The sequence below is a fragment of the Pseudopipra pipra genome, unplaced genomic scaffold (assembly GCF_036250125.1).
Source record: "Pseudopipra pipra isolate bDixPip1 unplaced genomic scaffold, bDixPip1.hap1 HAP1_SCAFFOLD_320, whole genome shotgun sequence".
NCBI lineage: Eukaryota > Metazoa > Chordata > Aves > Passeriformes > Pipridae > Pseudopipra > Pseudopipra pipra.
In genome coordinates this window covers 27,602-42,259 of record NW_026990799.1, presented here as the reverse complement: position 1 = coordinate 42,259, position 14,658 = coordinate 27,602, and the positions used below count along the sequence as shown (strand labels likewise).

Sequence of the window (14,658 nt, the reverse complement as noted above, 5' to 3'; positions counted from 1 at the left end):
GGATCTGCTGGGCTGAATTGGGAAGGGCCCATTATCTGCAGAGCAAATACAGGACAACCCCAAACACAAAGCCCAGCCTGTCCAGTGGGGTGTGAAAGCACCACTGGGACAAACCTCCACTCTCCTGATTCTTTTCAGGGACTGCTCCAATCCAGCTCTGAAGCTGCCAAACCCAAACTGTCCCCAGTGCTCTGGAACAACAGGATCTTCTCAGGGATGATACATTGGAAGCACAGTCCCAGCAAACACTCCCAGACACACAGAGGCACAACTGGAGCTCATGGCTGGGGCTGGGAAGGGCTGCAAGGAGGACACAACTCCCAGGTAGGGGAGCCTCGGCAGCAACAGCAGCAAATTCCCAGCTTGGATGGCAAAGCAGAGAGACAAAGGCTGGCAATGCCCATGGCATTGGTAGCTTTCCCTTCTGCTCCCTGTGGGGCCACAGCCCGGGAGGAAATCTCCAAGGGGGACAGAAGACCTCAGGAGGCAACAAAAGACAGCAGCGTCTGTTGCCCTGGTCCTGTTCCAACTCAGCCTGCGGGCCCAAACCTTCCCCCTCCAGGGAAACACTGACCTGCCCGGTGTCAGGCTGGAACACAGCCCTCATTCTCACCTTCCACACGCTCCCAGGCTCACCCCAAATTCAGGACAAGGGGCCAAAGGCCACTCGGGCCGGGGCTCTCTCTGTCTCTGCGGGCTCAGGGACTGCAGCCACCAGGGCCCTCCAGCACGGAGAGCCTGGACCCAGAGCAGATCCCTGGGCATTAGCAGCGTCCTGGGCATCCCTGGAGACAGAAACCATCAGCCTCTGGGATAGCACTTCATTGCCAGCACACACAGCCTGCCAAATTTAGGGGGGCAGCTCTCAGACCACAAAGCCCAGTCTGACCCAGTTCTCCTTGGCACCAACACGGACTCCACAAACCCACCAGAATGAGAATGTTCTGCTGCTTTGACAAACTTCAGCCCAGCTTTGCAAACCTCAGTCCCTGCAGCTCCTGCTCTCCAGAGCCCCGTTCAGGGCTGGCTCCAGTTCCCTGGAGAACCTGCCCCAGCCCCACTCTGGGCCAGCCTGAGCAGAAGCCACTGGGCTGCACAAGGAAGAACCCTCCCCTGGCTGCTGCAGCTGGAGGGAGATCCAGCTCCCAATGGAATCCTGGCAACAGCCTCCCAGAGGGTCTCTCCCCAGCCCTTAGCAGTGGCTCAGAATGGCAGCAGCTCCAGTGCCAGCTGGGTCCCTGCACGAGTCCTTGTCCCAGCCCTGCCACACGGACACACACGGGAGACACCCACGGGCACACAGGCCTTGCTTGCACAATTCCTCACCCACAGCTGAGGGAAAGCCACACAATATCAAGAAATACCCTGGGCTCAGAGCACTCATCACTCCAGTCCATCAGGACTTGGAGGGACTTGGGTAGGCAACAGACCCAAATTCTAATCCTACCTCTACATTTCTAACAGGTTCTCTTGGAAAGATCCTGGACAGGAACTCAGACAACAGAACCCAAACACTGCACAAGCAATAACAGAAGGATTGCCAGGAAGAACAGAAGTTCCTTGTTTTCCTTAACGCTCTGGGAGTGTAGGACCCAATCTTTGCAACCAAGGGACACCAGAGATGTGATTAATACTTAAACCTCTCCCCCATGGGTCTGTCTCAGAGAACTGGGCCAGCCCTGAGCTACTCCCAGGTGCCTGCAGTGCTTTGGGGAGGGGCAGGACAATGTCCCACTTCTGCTTGGAAACATTCCAGATGAGGAAAAGCCACTTCCCTTCTCTCTCTCTGACCCAGAACCAAAGCAGTCCTGTAGGACAACATGGACTATGCACAGAAGGCCCGAGTCAGTGGAGGGAAAAAAAACCTAAACAAACCAAACCACCCCAAATTTCAAGATAAAAACAGGCTGCTTCCTTAATAGGAACACACCAAACTCATTGAAGCCAGAGAGGAAATTACAAACAAACAAACAAACAAAAGACCCAAAGAGATACTTTGCATTGATCATTCCGAAGGAAATTCTCCACAGATCAGAAGCAAGTACCAATACTTTGTCCTCTATTGAAAATTAATGACTTGAGGGGCTGGACATGTCCAGTGAGGGTTCAGGGCTCTGGTGGGTCCTTTATGGCTGATCCTGACCGGCCCAGGCCAAACCCAACCACCCCCATCCCTGCTCCATCCCAAACCTGGGGGCAACATTCAGATGGTTTGGAAACACTGCCCTTCCCTGCTACTCCGTCCCTCCTTACACATCCAGTGCCCAGGGAGCAAATGCCAACACCAGGAGGAGAGAAACGTGTCCCTCTGACTTACCCCACCCCACGGGCAGCACCAGGAGCCCCCAGCCCGGCCGGCGGGGCTGCAGCCTCTTGCCTTTGGCTGCTCCCAGCCCAGGGCACTGGGCAGAGCTGGGCTGGATCAGGGCTTTGGCCTGGCCTGGAAGAGAGGAGAACAAGGCAATTAAGGGCACTGGGCAAGTCAAAGGCTCCTGCCCTTCACCCTTCTCTTCAATTGCTCACTAGAGAGTTTTAGCCATGAAAAATCCAGGGGGGACAACAAATAAAATGGGACCTTTTCCACCATTTTTATTCCTCTCTACTTCAGGCACTAAAAGGAGGCTCATCTTTCTTACTGCATTCCTTGCCCCATTTGAACAGAACCCTTTTCATTCCAACCCCCCCTTGGGAGTCAGTCAATCCTCTGCCATTGGACTTTGGGCAAAGGAAGAGACACCTGGGACGATGGAGCCCAGGAAATGACAGAGAGAAACCTGACAGGGAAAGGATTCAAGGCACTCCAGAACTCAGAAATGTGTTCATGCCTTGCCAGCCCACCCCCATGCTGTGCCACCCACCTGAGCTGGGCAGGTGAGGCCAAGGCTCCCCTTCCTGCTGCCAGTCACTGTCCCACCACATGGATCCCCGTGCTGGGCAGCACTTGGAAAAACTTGGGAAAGACAAAAGGGAAATGGCACTGCCTGTCAGAAAACATGTCTGTGAACAAACCTTCTGGACAAATGTAATCCCATCCCTCTGCTCCACTAAACCCAGGGCAGGCAGGTCTCTCCAGCCCAGGGAGAACAGGAAGGAGAACTGCAGGAACACAGGCAGGCACAGGCAGCTCTGGGCACTGATTCCCTGCAGACCTCTCTGCACTTGGGGCTCTTGGCACTTCATTTATAAAGAATGGGGGGCAGCAGCCCAGGAATGCCCCTCAAAAACACAGAGAGAGAACAGGAACAGGGGTTGTTTGGGAACAGGCTGTGTGTCCAGCAGGGATGGGAACTGGAAACACGGGAGGCTGGAGGAAGGCAGGGGGTGAGCACGGGCCTGCCTTGGATGGATCCTTTTTCCCTTTGCTCAGGGGCCTCAGCTCCACCCTGTCTGAGAGCAGCAGGGAACTGCTGCAGGGGAAGAGTTCATTTAGGCACAAGCCAGTGATGCAGCCACTGGGGCAGGGCAAGAGGGGAGAGGAACTGACACAAAAATGACACAGTCACCACTGAAAGGGACTTTATTGAGCTGCAACACAAACACATTCACAGCAGGCCAGGGCAAGAGGTGCCCCCAGGACCACCAACACAGCAGCTGGGCTGGCAGGAACACCCTCTACTCAAGTTATGGAGCCAGGGGCTGACAGTTGGGATCTATCCCAAAGATGCACTCAGGCATCAGGGCCAAGTCCTGCCCAGTCACTGCAGACAGTTCAGCCCCAGCAGCAGTGGCAGTTTCAGCTTCTCCCTCCAATATTATTTGGGACCCAACAGCTCAAGGCTGTGGAATTTTAGCTCCAAGGGTGGAGGGCACGGAACAGCTGCACACACCTTGGCTGCCTTGGCCCAGCACACACTCACTGCACCTGCAGCCTTTGAACAACTTCTTCTAGTTGATCCCAGAGACAACAACTGCATATTGTTCATAAAACCAGTATAATTACTGTGATCAGTGGATGGATTAAAGTGTTCAAAAACTTTGTAGCAGGAGGTGAGAATCTTGTAAGTTATGTCCCACCAGTGGGGAGCAGGGACTTGTTCTACCTGATGCCCAAAATCATTAATTGACCCCTATAATTACTGTTTGCATTTGGTGATCAAGTCAAGTCTTATTTCAAAGTTGTAGGGCAATAATTTGCACTTACATACAAAAATCCCTGGTTTACTTACATTGAAGTGTGTTATTTTTCCAGCATGATATCAGTAGGTGCACTGCAGAAATTCAGGAGACAAAATCCAGTTAATTTTTGCAATCCAGGATGTGAATACAGCCCTCCAGATCAGTTCATTGGTACTCATTAAGTCCTTCTGTGCCTCATTTCTTTGTATTACAATATACACACCATGGCATGTGCACTCAGCCCAGTTCATAAGTTACTGCTGTTCCCCTGTGCACAACAATTACAGCTTGGGGAACCATTAGAGAGCTGCCCAAACTCCCCATCCCATTCTGGAGTGAAGGATGGGGGGTAAATACAGTGGGCATCCCTTGTGCTCCTAAATTCAGCACTCGGGACACACCTGGCCCAGCTCTTTGCCATTGGTTACCAAACAATTCCATGTCTCCACTGTCTACAAATCCAATACCAGCTCCTGTTCCTCCCAGTCCCGTGTCCCCCCAGCCTCACTGCCGGGGGCAAGATGGGAGCACTGGAATCAGAGTGAGGAAAGGAATTCTGTTATCCTGATGATGTTGGGCTGCAGGACACAGGCAGCAGGTACCCAACAGTTGGACCAATATTGGCCTCGGGAGGATGGTGCCAAACTGTGCCATCCCCTGCCCCAGCTGATCCCTTTGCTCTTTTGGCAGCACTTCCCAGAACAGCCCAGCAGGCAGAGCCCAGGGGACGGCCCTGCTGCTGTGACACTGGGGCTGGGACTGGCACCGCTCACACAGGGGGACAACGATGCCAGGGAGACCCCCCGGACCCAGCACCGTAAGGGAAACTACAGCACTGCATGGCAACAGTGCTCCCAGCCCCTGGAATCACATCCATCCAATCCCACTGAGGGCACCAACAGCCGCCCGCACAATGAGCCCGACAGACCCCGGCCCTGCCAGAGAGTCCCCCCGGGCACAAAGGGACACTGACCCCTGGGCAAGGGCCACTTGCTTCCCACGTCACCTTGTCCTGGGGTCCTGGTTTGGAGCTGCTTTTCCATCTCCATCCAAATCAAACCAAGGCACCCGACCCAGGCACCTTTTCCAGGGAACTGCCCGGGGCAACAGCATCGCCCAGAGGGACCACAAGGGCTGTGAGGATGGCCAGGATCCACAGTTTCTGTAAGATAGCAAGCTACAACATGGCAATATCATTCCCTCCACTAACATTTATTCACAGGAACATATTCCCATTTTCCTTGTCTGCATTTAATCACTAATTCCGTGAGGGTGTCAGTTGGGAGCCAAGTAGCCAAACCACTGCCAACTGACCCCAAATCCCTACAAACCTGACACTGCCCTAGTTCTTCCTGTTTCATTCCCACAGGTACAGTGTCTCATTCAGCACATGGACTACTTTTGCCTCCCCCCTTCGTGACTTCAAACTCCCTCTGGCACGGCTTATAAGCTCCTGCTTTCCAAAAGTGCTTCCCACTGACAGATGTGGCTGACCCAGCAGTGAGCCATGCATGCTCCCTCTCTGCTCCCAGCACTTGCTCTGGGGCTTTTCCCCATTTCCCAGTGATTTGTGCTCACTGTCCAGGGGATCTACACTTGTTGCTTCAACCACAGGGCCGGGGGCAACTCCCTCCCGAGGCCTCGCTCCTGCCCCGACCCCTGCTCTGGCTCTGCCTTGGATCCACCATCTCCATTCCATGGGGCTGCCTTCCTGAGCAGGGCCTGGCCTGGGCATCCTGGAGGAGCTTTTTACCCAAGGCCTTAGGGGGATTTCAGGCCCTCTTATCATTTGTTAAGTTCCCTCTAAAGCCCAAGAACATACTCAGAGCTGCTTCTCCAACAGGGTCTATCTTGGGCTGGCTTCCAGTAACTTCCTATTCCCAAGTCCTAAGGGCACTTCCTTCCTACCTGTAACAGTTCATTAGGATACATGCCCAGATTAAAGACAAGTGCCACAAGCATTCAAACACACAAAATATCTTTATTGCAGTGAGAACAATAATAATAATAAACTTAGCAAAGAGAATCAAAAGTTAAAAAAGGATACAAATGAACTGCCTTATTGTGTGGCATTAAAACAAATACTAAGAACAGCATTCAATACAGTACAATATTAACTAGAAAAAGGGAGTTAAAGGGATACCAAAAAGTATCTTAACACAATATTATGGATAACTATTAACATGATATTTGCTTAGTAAAAGGGGAAATTAAAGGGAAAATATTATGAATACTAAATAAAGGGTATTAAAGGAACACTAAAGGATATTTAAAGTCTTCTTTCTCGATTGCCTCCTATCACTAACCTGTGCCCACCCCCCCAGCCAGGCAGGGCTGTCAGGATCTGCAGCAGCTGGTCGGTGCCCATCCCTTAGCGGGCGTCCCCGCGGAGCAACACAGGCTCGGTGGCAGGATGAGGATCGCTCAGCTCAGCAGTCCTGACAGCCCATTTGATCAGCTCCACATTACACCACGTAGGGCCAGGACGCAGTGTAAGGGGAGGCCTGAATGGCAGCCAAACCCCGCCTGATCATTGCCTGGTGGCAACAGCCTGGGCCTGCCCTACTTGTAGGGCAAGGGGCCAGCCACCCCTGCCCACATCATCTTCCTCTCACCATCATCTTTCTCACCCCTAGGGATGACCTCTCCCATGGTGTTTCAAGGGTAGATGTACCTACCTTGCAAGATGTAGCAGAACCAAGGAAGAACTCAGCTCTCATAACAGGGGATATCAGGCTGGCTTGCTGAAAAGCACAATGGACCTTACAATTAGCTTGTGCCATCAAGTTACATTGTACCACACTCGAGCTGGTTTCACATCCTAATAGGATTTCTTTCTCACACCTCTATGCTCCATTGATCATCTAATTCAAAAGTACCCCCCTTACACTACCCTACTTCTGCCAGAGGCTCCAATTGGCATCATTAGCACTGGCAGAAACCTTCAGTTCCCCCTCTCTGGCTTGTATTGGCCACAGGTCTGGAGCCTGTTGAATTGCTCCCTGAGCTGTTTCCAACCCTCCCTGCTGCTCATTTCCCACTCAAACTCACACTTCTGCCCTGGGACTTCATGGCCCAGGCCAAGGATTGGTCCCAAAGGAGGACCTTGTTGTCACCAAAAGCCAAACCAACCAATAAACTGCTGGGCTTCCACCTTGCTCTGGGGGTGACCAAGCCTGAAGTCTCCTGCCTAGTCCTGGGCAAAACTTCCTGGGGACCACAACACCTCTGAGATCCTAAAAATATCACAGGTTGGGCAGGTGCTTGAATTTTGTCTGGATTAACTCCCCCCTTCCTTTCCACGTGTTGCGCTACTCACTCTAATGGTGCTTGTACTCCCTGAACCATTCCCTCACCCATCCAACCATCCCTTGTCCCCTCTCTGACAAGGACAGTGGGTCCAGGTGTTCTGCCACGCTCCCAGGGCACAGGGTGGGACTGTGGAGCCACCCTCGAGGGGGGAAACGTGCCCTGCCTGCCCAGGGAAAGGGAACTGCCCCCACTGTTCCCCAGCACAAGGCACCCTTGGAAATATCCACTGCAATGGGACACTCAGGGACAGCAACAAGCACTGCACGAGGCTGCTCTGGCACAGGACCAATTTTAAGCTCAGCTTTTCTCTGGACCACTGCACTTTGTTTCCCACCTCATCCTGCAGTCAGAACTTGCTGTCCTTGCAACTTTTTAGGGTGACCATAAATTACAGAGGCCTCTGCTCCAGCACCCACAAGGGCCTGAACCATCTGACAGGATCCATTTTTCCAGGGAATTCAAAGCTCCACCTGAGGACCAGGGTCTTTTCTCACCCATCCTTGTGCTGCAGCTTGGCCTCCATCTCACTCTGCTTTCAGTTCTCTCCATGGTTGAACATTGGCAGCCCTGGCCCTGGGTGGAGCTCGGCATCCTGATCCCATCCCTCCTGGCCCCGGAACCGCTGACTCAGCAATGGGGGGCCCTCCATTGCCAAGGGCACGGTCCCGTCGGGGCTCACGGGGGGAGCAGGAGGTCGAAGGCTCCATCCCTGCTGCTACAACCTTCCACCACTACAGCCAACAGAGGGGCCTCTCCAGCCCTGCCTCCCAAGGCATCCTGAACAAACCCATCCCAACTCCACAGGACAAACTGCTCCCTCTCTGCCCAGTCCAGTCTACTCTCAGCAATGCCTGAATCCATTGCAGGGACCTTGCTTTGAGCTCCCCAGGGCCGGGCACCCCGAGGATCTCCCCGAATAATCCTTTCGGTGCGCGCTGGAGTCCTCGGGGTGCCCCAACCCGGGGGGCACCAACAGCACTGTCCCTCCAGGGGGCCCAATTTGGTCCTAAAATGCAGGGGGATCTTGCCTGTGTCCCAGACTGGTCCGGGGATCTCAGGCCCTTCCCGAGAAAATCTCGGTGCCGGCGTGAAGGGCCAGAGATCCCTTGGAGCCACGGGAGAGCAGGCACAGAGTCCCTCCTGGGGGGCCAATTCTGCTGCCTCAACTCAGCTCTTCAAAGAAGCCTCTAAGACTCAGCTGGTGAGTTTTAGAAGCCAGGCATTCCTTGCTTACAACACCTGCCATGATCCCAGCCCCACGGGTGCCCTGGCAATCAGATCCCAAAGGGCACACGGAAGTGTCTCCACTGCAGCTGATGGGAGGGGTCAGCATTACAGGAGGGTTCATCTTCCTTCCCTGCATTCCTGTTCCACAGTCAGGACATTTTCCAACACTTATTACCATACACACCTACCCTTACAAGGTTTCCAAAGGGCTTCACCGAGGGCCTTCCCAGGTCTGCTCTGTCTGGAGCCCTCAAATTCCTCAGTGCCTGCCTGAGGAACCTCAACACAACTCACCTGCTTACACAGCAACTTGCTGCTGCTTGCCTGCTGCCTCAGTTCCCTTCTTCGTTCTTTCTTCACCTCCCTTGGTTGGTCCCTTTCAATCCCTTGGCTCAGCTCTGTGCAGTTTCCAGTCTACATCCCACTGCAAAAAGGATCAGCTCTTGTTACATCTCAACATGCACATATCATTCCCACTTTATACGTTACCCTAAGGATCCACTTTGTTCTGCTCACCAATCAAAAGGAGCTTTCTGAACTCAACAATAACAGACCCCAGGTCCTTTTTCTGCAACTTCAGCTGCTAGAAATGTGACCCACAAGACCTGGAAAGGCCCTTCCCACTTCACCTGCAGGGCTGGCAGTGCCACCACTGGACACGGACCCAGTGGCTGGGCAGGAACGGAGGAGCTGGGGCGTCCAATCCATCGGCCCAAGCAGCACCAGGAGTTCCTGGAGTTCCTGCAGGGGAGAGCCTCAAGACAACAAAGGATTAGGAAGATCATTTTAAACTTCAATATGTATATCTCTTGGAATATGGGGACTTTGACAAGGCCTACTGGTGCAACAAGGACACACTCAAGGCTATCTATTCAAAGGATCGACCAGCACTCAAAAGCTATCACTGTCCTTCTTGCAGGGGGAACTCAGGAAACTCTGTTGGCCAAGAGCATCCAGGAGGATTTCCAGCTTTTATGGCTCTTTTTTAACTATTTTTCCCATCACTGTAACTGGGACTGTCACCTGCCCTACAGGGGGAACAGCCCACAAAGTTCACTTGCAGGGATGCCATTAACTCAAAGTCCCTTCTCAGGGGGGTCACTGCACACCTTGGCCTTTGTTTGCCCTCCCCACCAAAGATGCTTCCAACAGTTCTGACACATCTGGCAGACCCAGAGCTCTCCTCAGGGAATGCTTTAGCTGCTTAAAGGCTGCCCTTGCACCATCTAGCCAAGGCAGCAAATGCTTACAGGCTGTTGGAAAAGTTGGAAGAACAGTCTTACCACACATCCAGAGGGAGCAATCCAGAGTCCAGCCTGTCCTACCATTCCCAGCAAGGCAGTTCATGGGCTGTCTGGGGCTCAGGGAGGAGTCAGGGGGCTTCTTTTCTTCCTTCCCTCTTTCTGGATTTTCTCCTGCCAAAGCAAAGGTTTCTTGGCTTTCCTTGCTCAAGGAGATGCAGCAAAGGCCATCTTTTAAATACAACACTGGAATCTACTCGAGGTTGTCACTTACAGGGGTTCTCTCAGGTCCTGCACTCATCAATCATCTTGGCCATTGGTTTTCTTGGCAGGTTCTTGCATTCACGTCCTACAAGCAAACCAGGATGAGCCAATTTAGCTGTTACTGCAACCAATCCAAGCTGGCATTCTGATTTTAAAGGATACTGGGTTTCCCTTACCAGGAGAGATCCCACATCAGGGGTAATACCTACAGGTTCTGCCCTCTTCCACTCTCCTGCAGTTCCACTGGCCCACACCACAGGAACAACTGCAGCTGCCACTTCAGTCGGGACCTTGCTGCTGACAGGAGTTATTCCCTGCACAACAAGAGCTGCTGCTTGGACACATTTAGTTCCAGCAATTACAGTTTCAACATCCCCAGTTTTCCATTTCATTTATGCCTCAAGTTTTTCAGAAAGTCTCTTCCTAGCACAGGTTTGGGTGAGTTTGGCAAAGAGAGAAACTGAGGAATTCCCCAATGTTTTCCCAGTTTAACCCCTGTCACACCAATCACCTTAACACTGCCAGTCCTTCATTCTCCCTCTACTGGGTTAAGGACTGAGGAAGTTGGACCTGTGTCTGACCAGGACATGTGCAAACCAAATGCTGGGGACTGGAACACACACCTGGCACTCCTGCAGCTCTTACCATTACATTCAAGACAAAACAGCCAGTTGCACCATCACTGCTCATTTCTTAATCCCAATCCCACACTTCTTTGGCACTTGGAGCACCACTTTTAGAACCCAATTACAGTCCATTAGAGAGCTCCATGTCTAACAGGGACAGGTACCCCTGGGATACTCTCAGCAATGCCTGAATCCATGGCAGGGACCTTGCTTTGAGCTCCCCAGGGCCGGGCACCCCGAGGATCTCCCCGAATAATCCTTTTGGTGCGCGCTGGAGTCCTCGGGGTGCCCCAACCCGGGGGGCACCAACAGCACTGTCCCTCCAGGGGGCCAATTTGGTCCAAAGCTTGCCAGGGACAGCCCAAAAGGCATTTCAAGAGGCCTTCTTTGGAACCCACCAACGGGGACGGGGAGGAAGCAACAACAAGGCCTCATTTCTAAAGGCAGGGGGATCTTGCCTGTGTCCCAGACTGGTCCGGGGATCTGAGGCCCTTCCCGAGAAAATCTCGGTGCCGGCGTGAAGGGCCAGAGATCCCTTGGAGCCACGGGAGAGCAGGCACAGAGTCCCTCCTGGGGGGCCAATTCTGCTGCCTCAACTCAGCTCTTCAAAGAAGCCTCTAAGTCTCAGTTGGAGAGGTTTAGAAGCCAGGCAATCTTTTATTCCTGTGCTCTTGAATCATTCCAGACTGCCAGGTGCCATGGCAATCAGCTCCCAAAGGGCACACAGGTATCTCCAGTGCAGCTGACATGGCAGCATTACAGGAGGATTCATTTTCCTTCCCTACAATCCTGTTCCACAGTCAGGACATTCTCCAACACTCATTACCATACACACCTACCCTTAGAAGGTTTCCAAGGGGCTTCACCGAGGGCCTTCCCAGGTCTGCTCTGTCTGGAGCCCTCAAAGTCCTCAGTGCCTGCCTTAGGAATTTCAAGAGAACTCACCTGTTTACAGTGTAACTTAGAGTTGCTTGTCTACTGCCTCAGTTCCCTTCTTCCTTCTTTCTTCACCTCCCTTGGTTAGTCCCTTTCAATCCCTTGGCTCAGCTCTGTGCACTTTCCAGGTTACATCCCACTGCAAAAAGGATTAGCTCTTGTTACATCTCAACACTCAGATATCATTCCTACTTTTTTCTTGACACACAGCCATTAGGCCAGTGTCTCATAATTTAAAGCAGAGTTTGACTCCTCAGTGACAACAACAGCTACAGCCCTGAATCCTAACACAGGCTGAGACACAAACACGGATGGGAACTCTGAAGGATCCACTTTGTCCTGCTCACCAATCCAAAGCAGCTTTCCTAACTCAGGAATAATAGACCCCACGTCCTTTTTCTGCAACTTCAGCTGCTAGAAATGTGACCCACAAGACCTGGAAAGGCCCTTCCCACTTCACCTGCAGGGCTGGCAGTCCCACCACTGGACACGGACCCAGTGGCTGGGCAGGAACAGAGGGGCTGGGGCGTCCAATCCATCGGCCCAGGCGGCACCAGGAGTTCCTGGAGTTCCTGAGGGGAGAGCCTCAAGACAACAAAGGATTATGGAGATCATTTAAAACTTTAATAGGCATATCTCCTGGAATATGGGGAGTTTGACAAGGCCTACTGGTGCAACAAGGACACACTCAAGGCTATCTATTCAAAAGATCGACCAGCACTCAAAAGCTATCACTATCCTTCTTGCAGGGGGAACTCAGGAAAATCTCTTTGCCAAGAGCCTCCTGGAGGATTTACAGGTTTTTGGGCTCTCTTTTAACCATTTTTCCCATCACTGTAGCTGGGACTATCACCTGCCCTACAGGGGGAACAGCCCACAAAGTTCACTTGCAGGGATGCCATTAACTCAAAGTCCCTTCTCAGGGGGGGCACTGCACACCTTGGCCTTTGTTTGCCCTCCCCACCAAAGATGATTCCAACAGTTCTGAGACATCTGGCAGACCCAGAGCTCTCCTCAGGGAATGCTTTAGCTGCTTTAAGGCTGCCCTTGCACCATCTAGCCAAGGCAGCAAATGCTTACAGGCTGTTGGAAAAGTTGGCAGAACAGTCTTACCACACATCCAGAGGGAGCAATCCAGAGTCCACCCGGTCCTACCATTGCCAGCAAGGCAGTTCATGGGCTGTCTGGGGCTAAGGGAGAAGTCAGGGGGCTTCTTTTCTTCCTTCCTGCTTTCCAGGTTTTCTCCTTCAAAAGCAAAGGTTTCTTGGCTTTCCTTGCTCAAGGAGATGCAGCAAAGGCCATCTTTGCAATCCAATACTGGAAACTACTCGAGGTTGACACTTATGGGGGTTCTCCCAGGTCCTGCACTCATCAATAATCTTGGTCATTGGTTTCTTGGCAGGTTCTTGCATTCACATCCTATAAGCAAACCAGGAGGAGCCAATTTAGCTGTTACTGCAACCAATCCAGTCTGGCATTCTGATTTTAAAGGATACTGGGTTTCCCTTACCAGGAGAGATCCCACATCAGGGGTAATACCTACAGGTTCTGCCCTCTTCCACTCTCCTGCAGTTCCACTGGCCCACACCACAGGAACAACTGCAGCTGCCACTTCAGTCGGGACCTTGCTGCTGACAGGAGTTATTCCCTGCACAACAAGAGCTGCTGCTTGGACACATTTAGTTCCAGCAATTACAGTTTCAACATCCCCAGTTTTCCATTTCATTTCTGCCTCAACTTTTCCACTCAATCTAGCACAGGTTTGGGTGAGTTTGGCAAAGAGACCAACTGAGGAATTCCCCAATGTTTTCCCAGTTTAATCCCTGTCACACCAGTCACCTTAACACTGCCAGTCCTTCATTCCCTCTTTGTTGTGTTAAGGACTGAGGAAGTTGGACCTGTGTCTGACCAGGACATGTGCAAACCAAATGCTGGGGACTGGAACACACACCTGGCACTCCTGCAGCTCTTACCATTACATTCCAGAGAAAACAGCCAATTGGACCATCACTGCTCAATTCTTAATCCCAATCCCACACTGCTTTGGCACTTGGAGCACCACTTTTAGAACCCAATTACAGTCCATTAGAGAGCTCCATGTCTAACAGGGACAGCTACCCCTGGGACACTCTCAGCAATGCCTGAATCCATGGCAGGGACCTTGCTTTGAGCTCCCCAGGGCCGGGCACCCCGAGGATCTCCCCGAATAATCCTTTCGGTGCGCGCTGGAGTCCTCGGGGTGCCCCAACCCGGGGGCACCAACAGCACTGTCCCTCCAGGGGGCCAATTTGGTCTCAAGCTTGCCATGGACAGCCCAAAAGGCATTTCAAGAGGCCTTCTTTGGAACCCACCAACGGGTACGGGGGGGAAGCCACAAGAAGGCCTCATTTCTAAAGGCAGGGGGATCTTGCCTGTGTCCCAGACTGGTCCGGGGATCTGAGGCCCTTCCCGAGAAAATCTCGGTGCCGGCGTGAAGGGCCAGAGATCCCTTGGAGCCACGGGAGAGCAGGCACAGAGTCCCTCCTGGGGGGGCAATTCTGCTGCCTGAAAACAGCTCTTCAAAGAAACTTCTAAGACTCAGTTGGTGAGTTTTAGAAGCCAGGCATTCCTACACACTGTGAGATATTTTAAAAGCTTACTGAGTGAAAAAACAAAGCTCTTATCAGTGACATCTGATCTCAAACAGTCAGCTCCTTTCTCCTTTCAGTACAAAATTATTTTCATGGAATCATTTAATAGGGAGTGCCCAGGAACCCCAGACTGTGCTTTCTAGAACAGAAAATAAACAGAGGGAAGGAGCTTTGCACGAGTGTAACATACTCCAGAACACACCTGACTTTAGTTTTACTCTGTATGCTCAAATATAGCAGAAGACAAAAACTCCAGCAGGAGAGCTGGCACATTACCCATGGTACCCTGAAAGTCCCCCTTAAGAG

General features: G+C 52.3%; 1 long non-coding RNA gene across 2 annotated transcripts; it reads right to left on the bottom strand.

Moving 5' to 3' along the window:
- Window positions 1-4,067: 4,067 nt before the first annotated feature.
- On the bottom strand, window positions 4,068-13,045 carry LOC135408317 (uncharacterized). Of its 2 annotated transcripts, XR_010427492.1 has the most exons (4): window positions 12,836-13,045; window positions 12,183-12,307; window positions 8,946-9,079; window positions 4,068-4,317 (listed from the first exon to the last, which is right to left on the bottom strand). It is a non-coding gene; the product is annotated as an uncharacterized LOC135408317 (long non-coding RNA). The 2 variants fall into 2 exon arrangements; XR_010427491.1 differs by lacking the exon at window positions 12,836-13,045 and having other exon boundaries at window positions 12,183-12,423.
- Window positions 13,046-14,658: the final 1,613 nt, after the last annotated feature.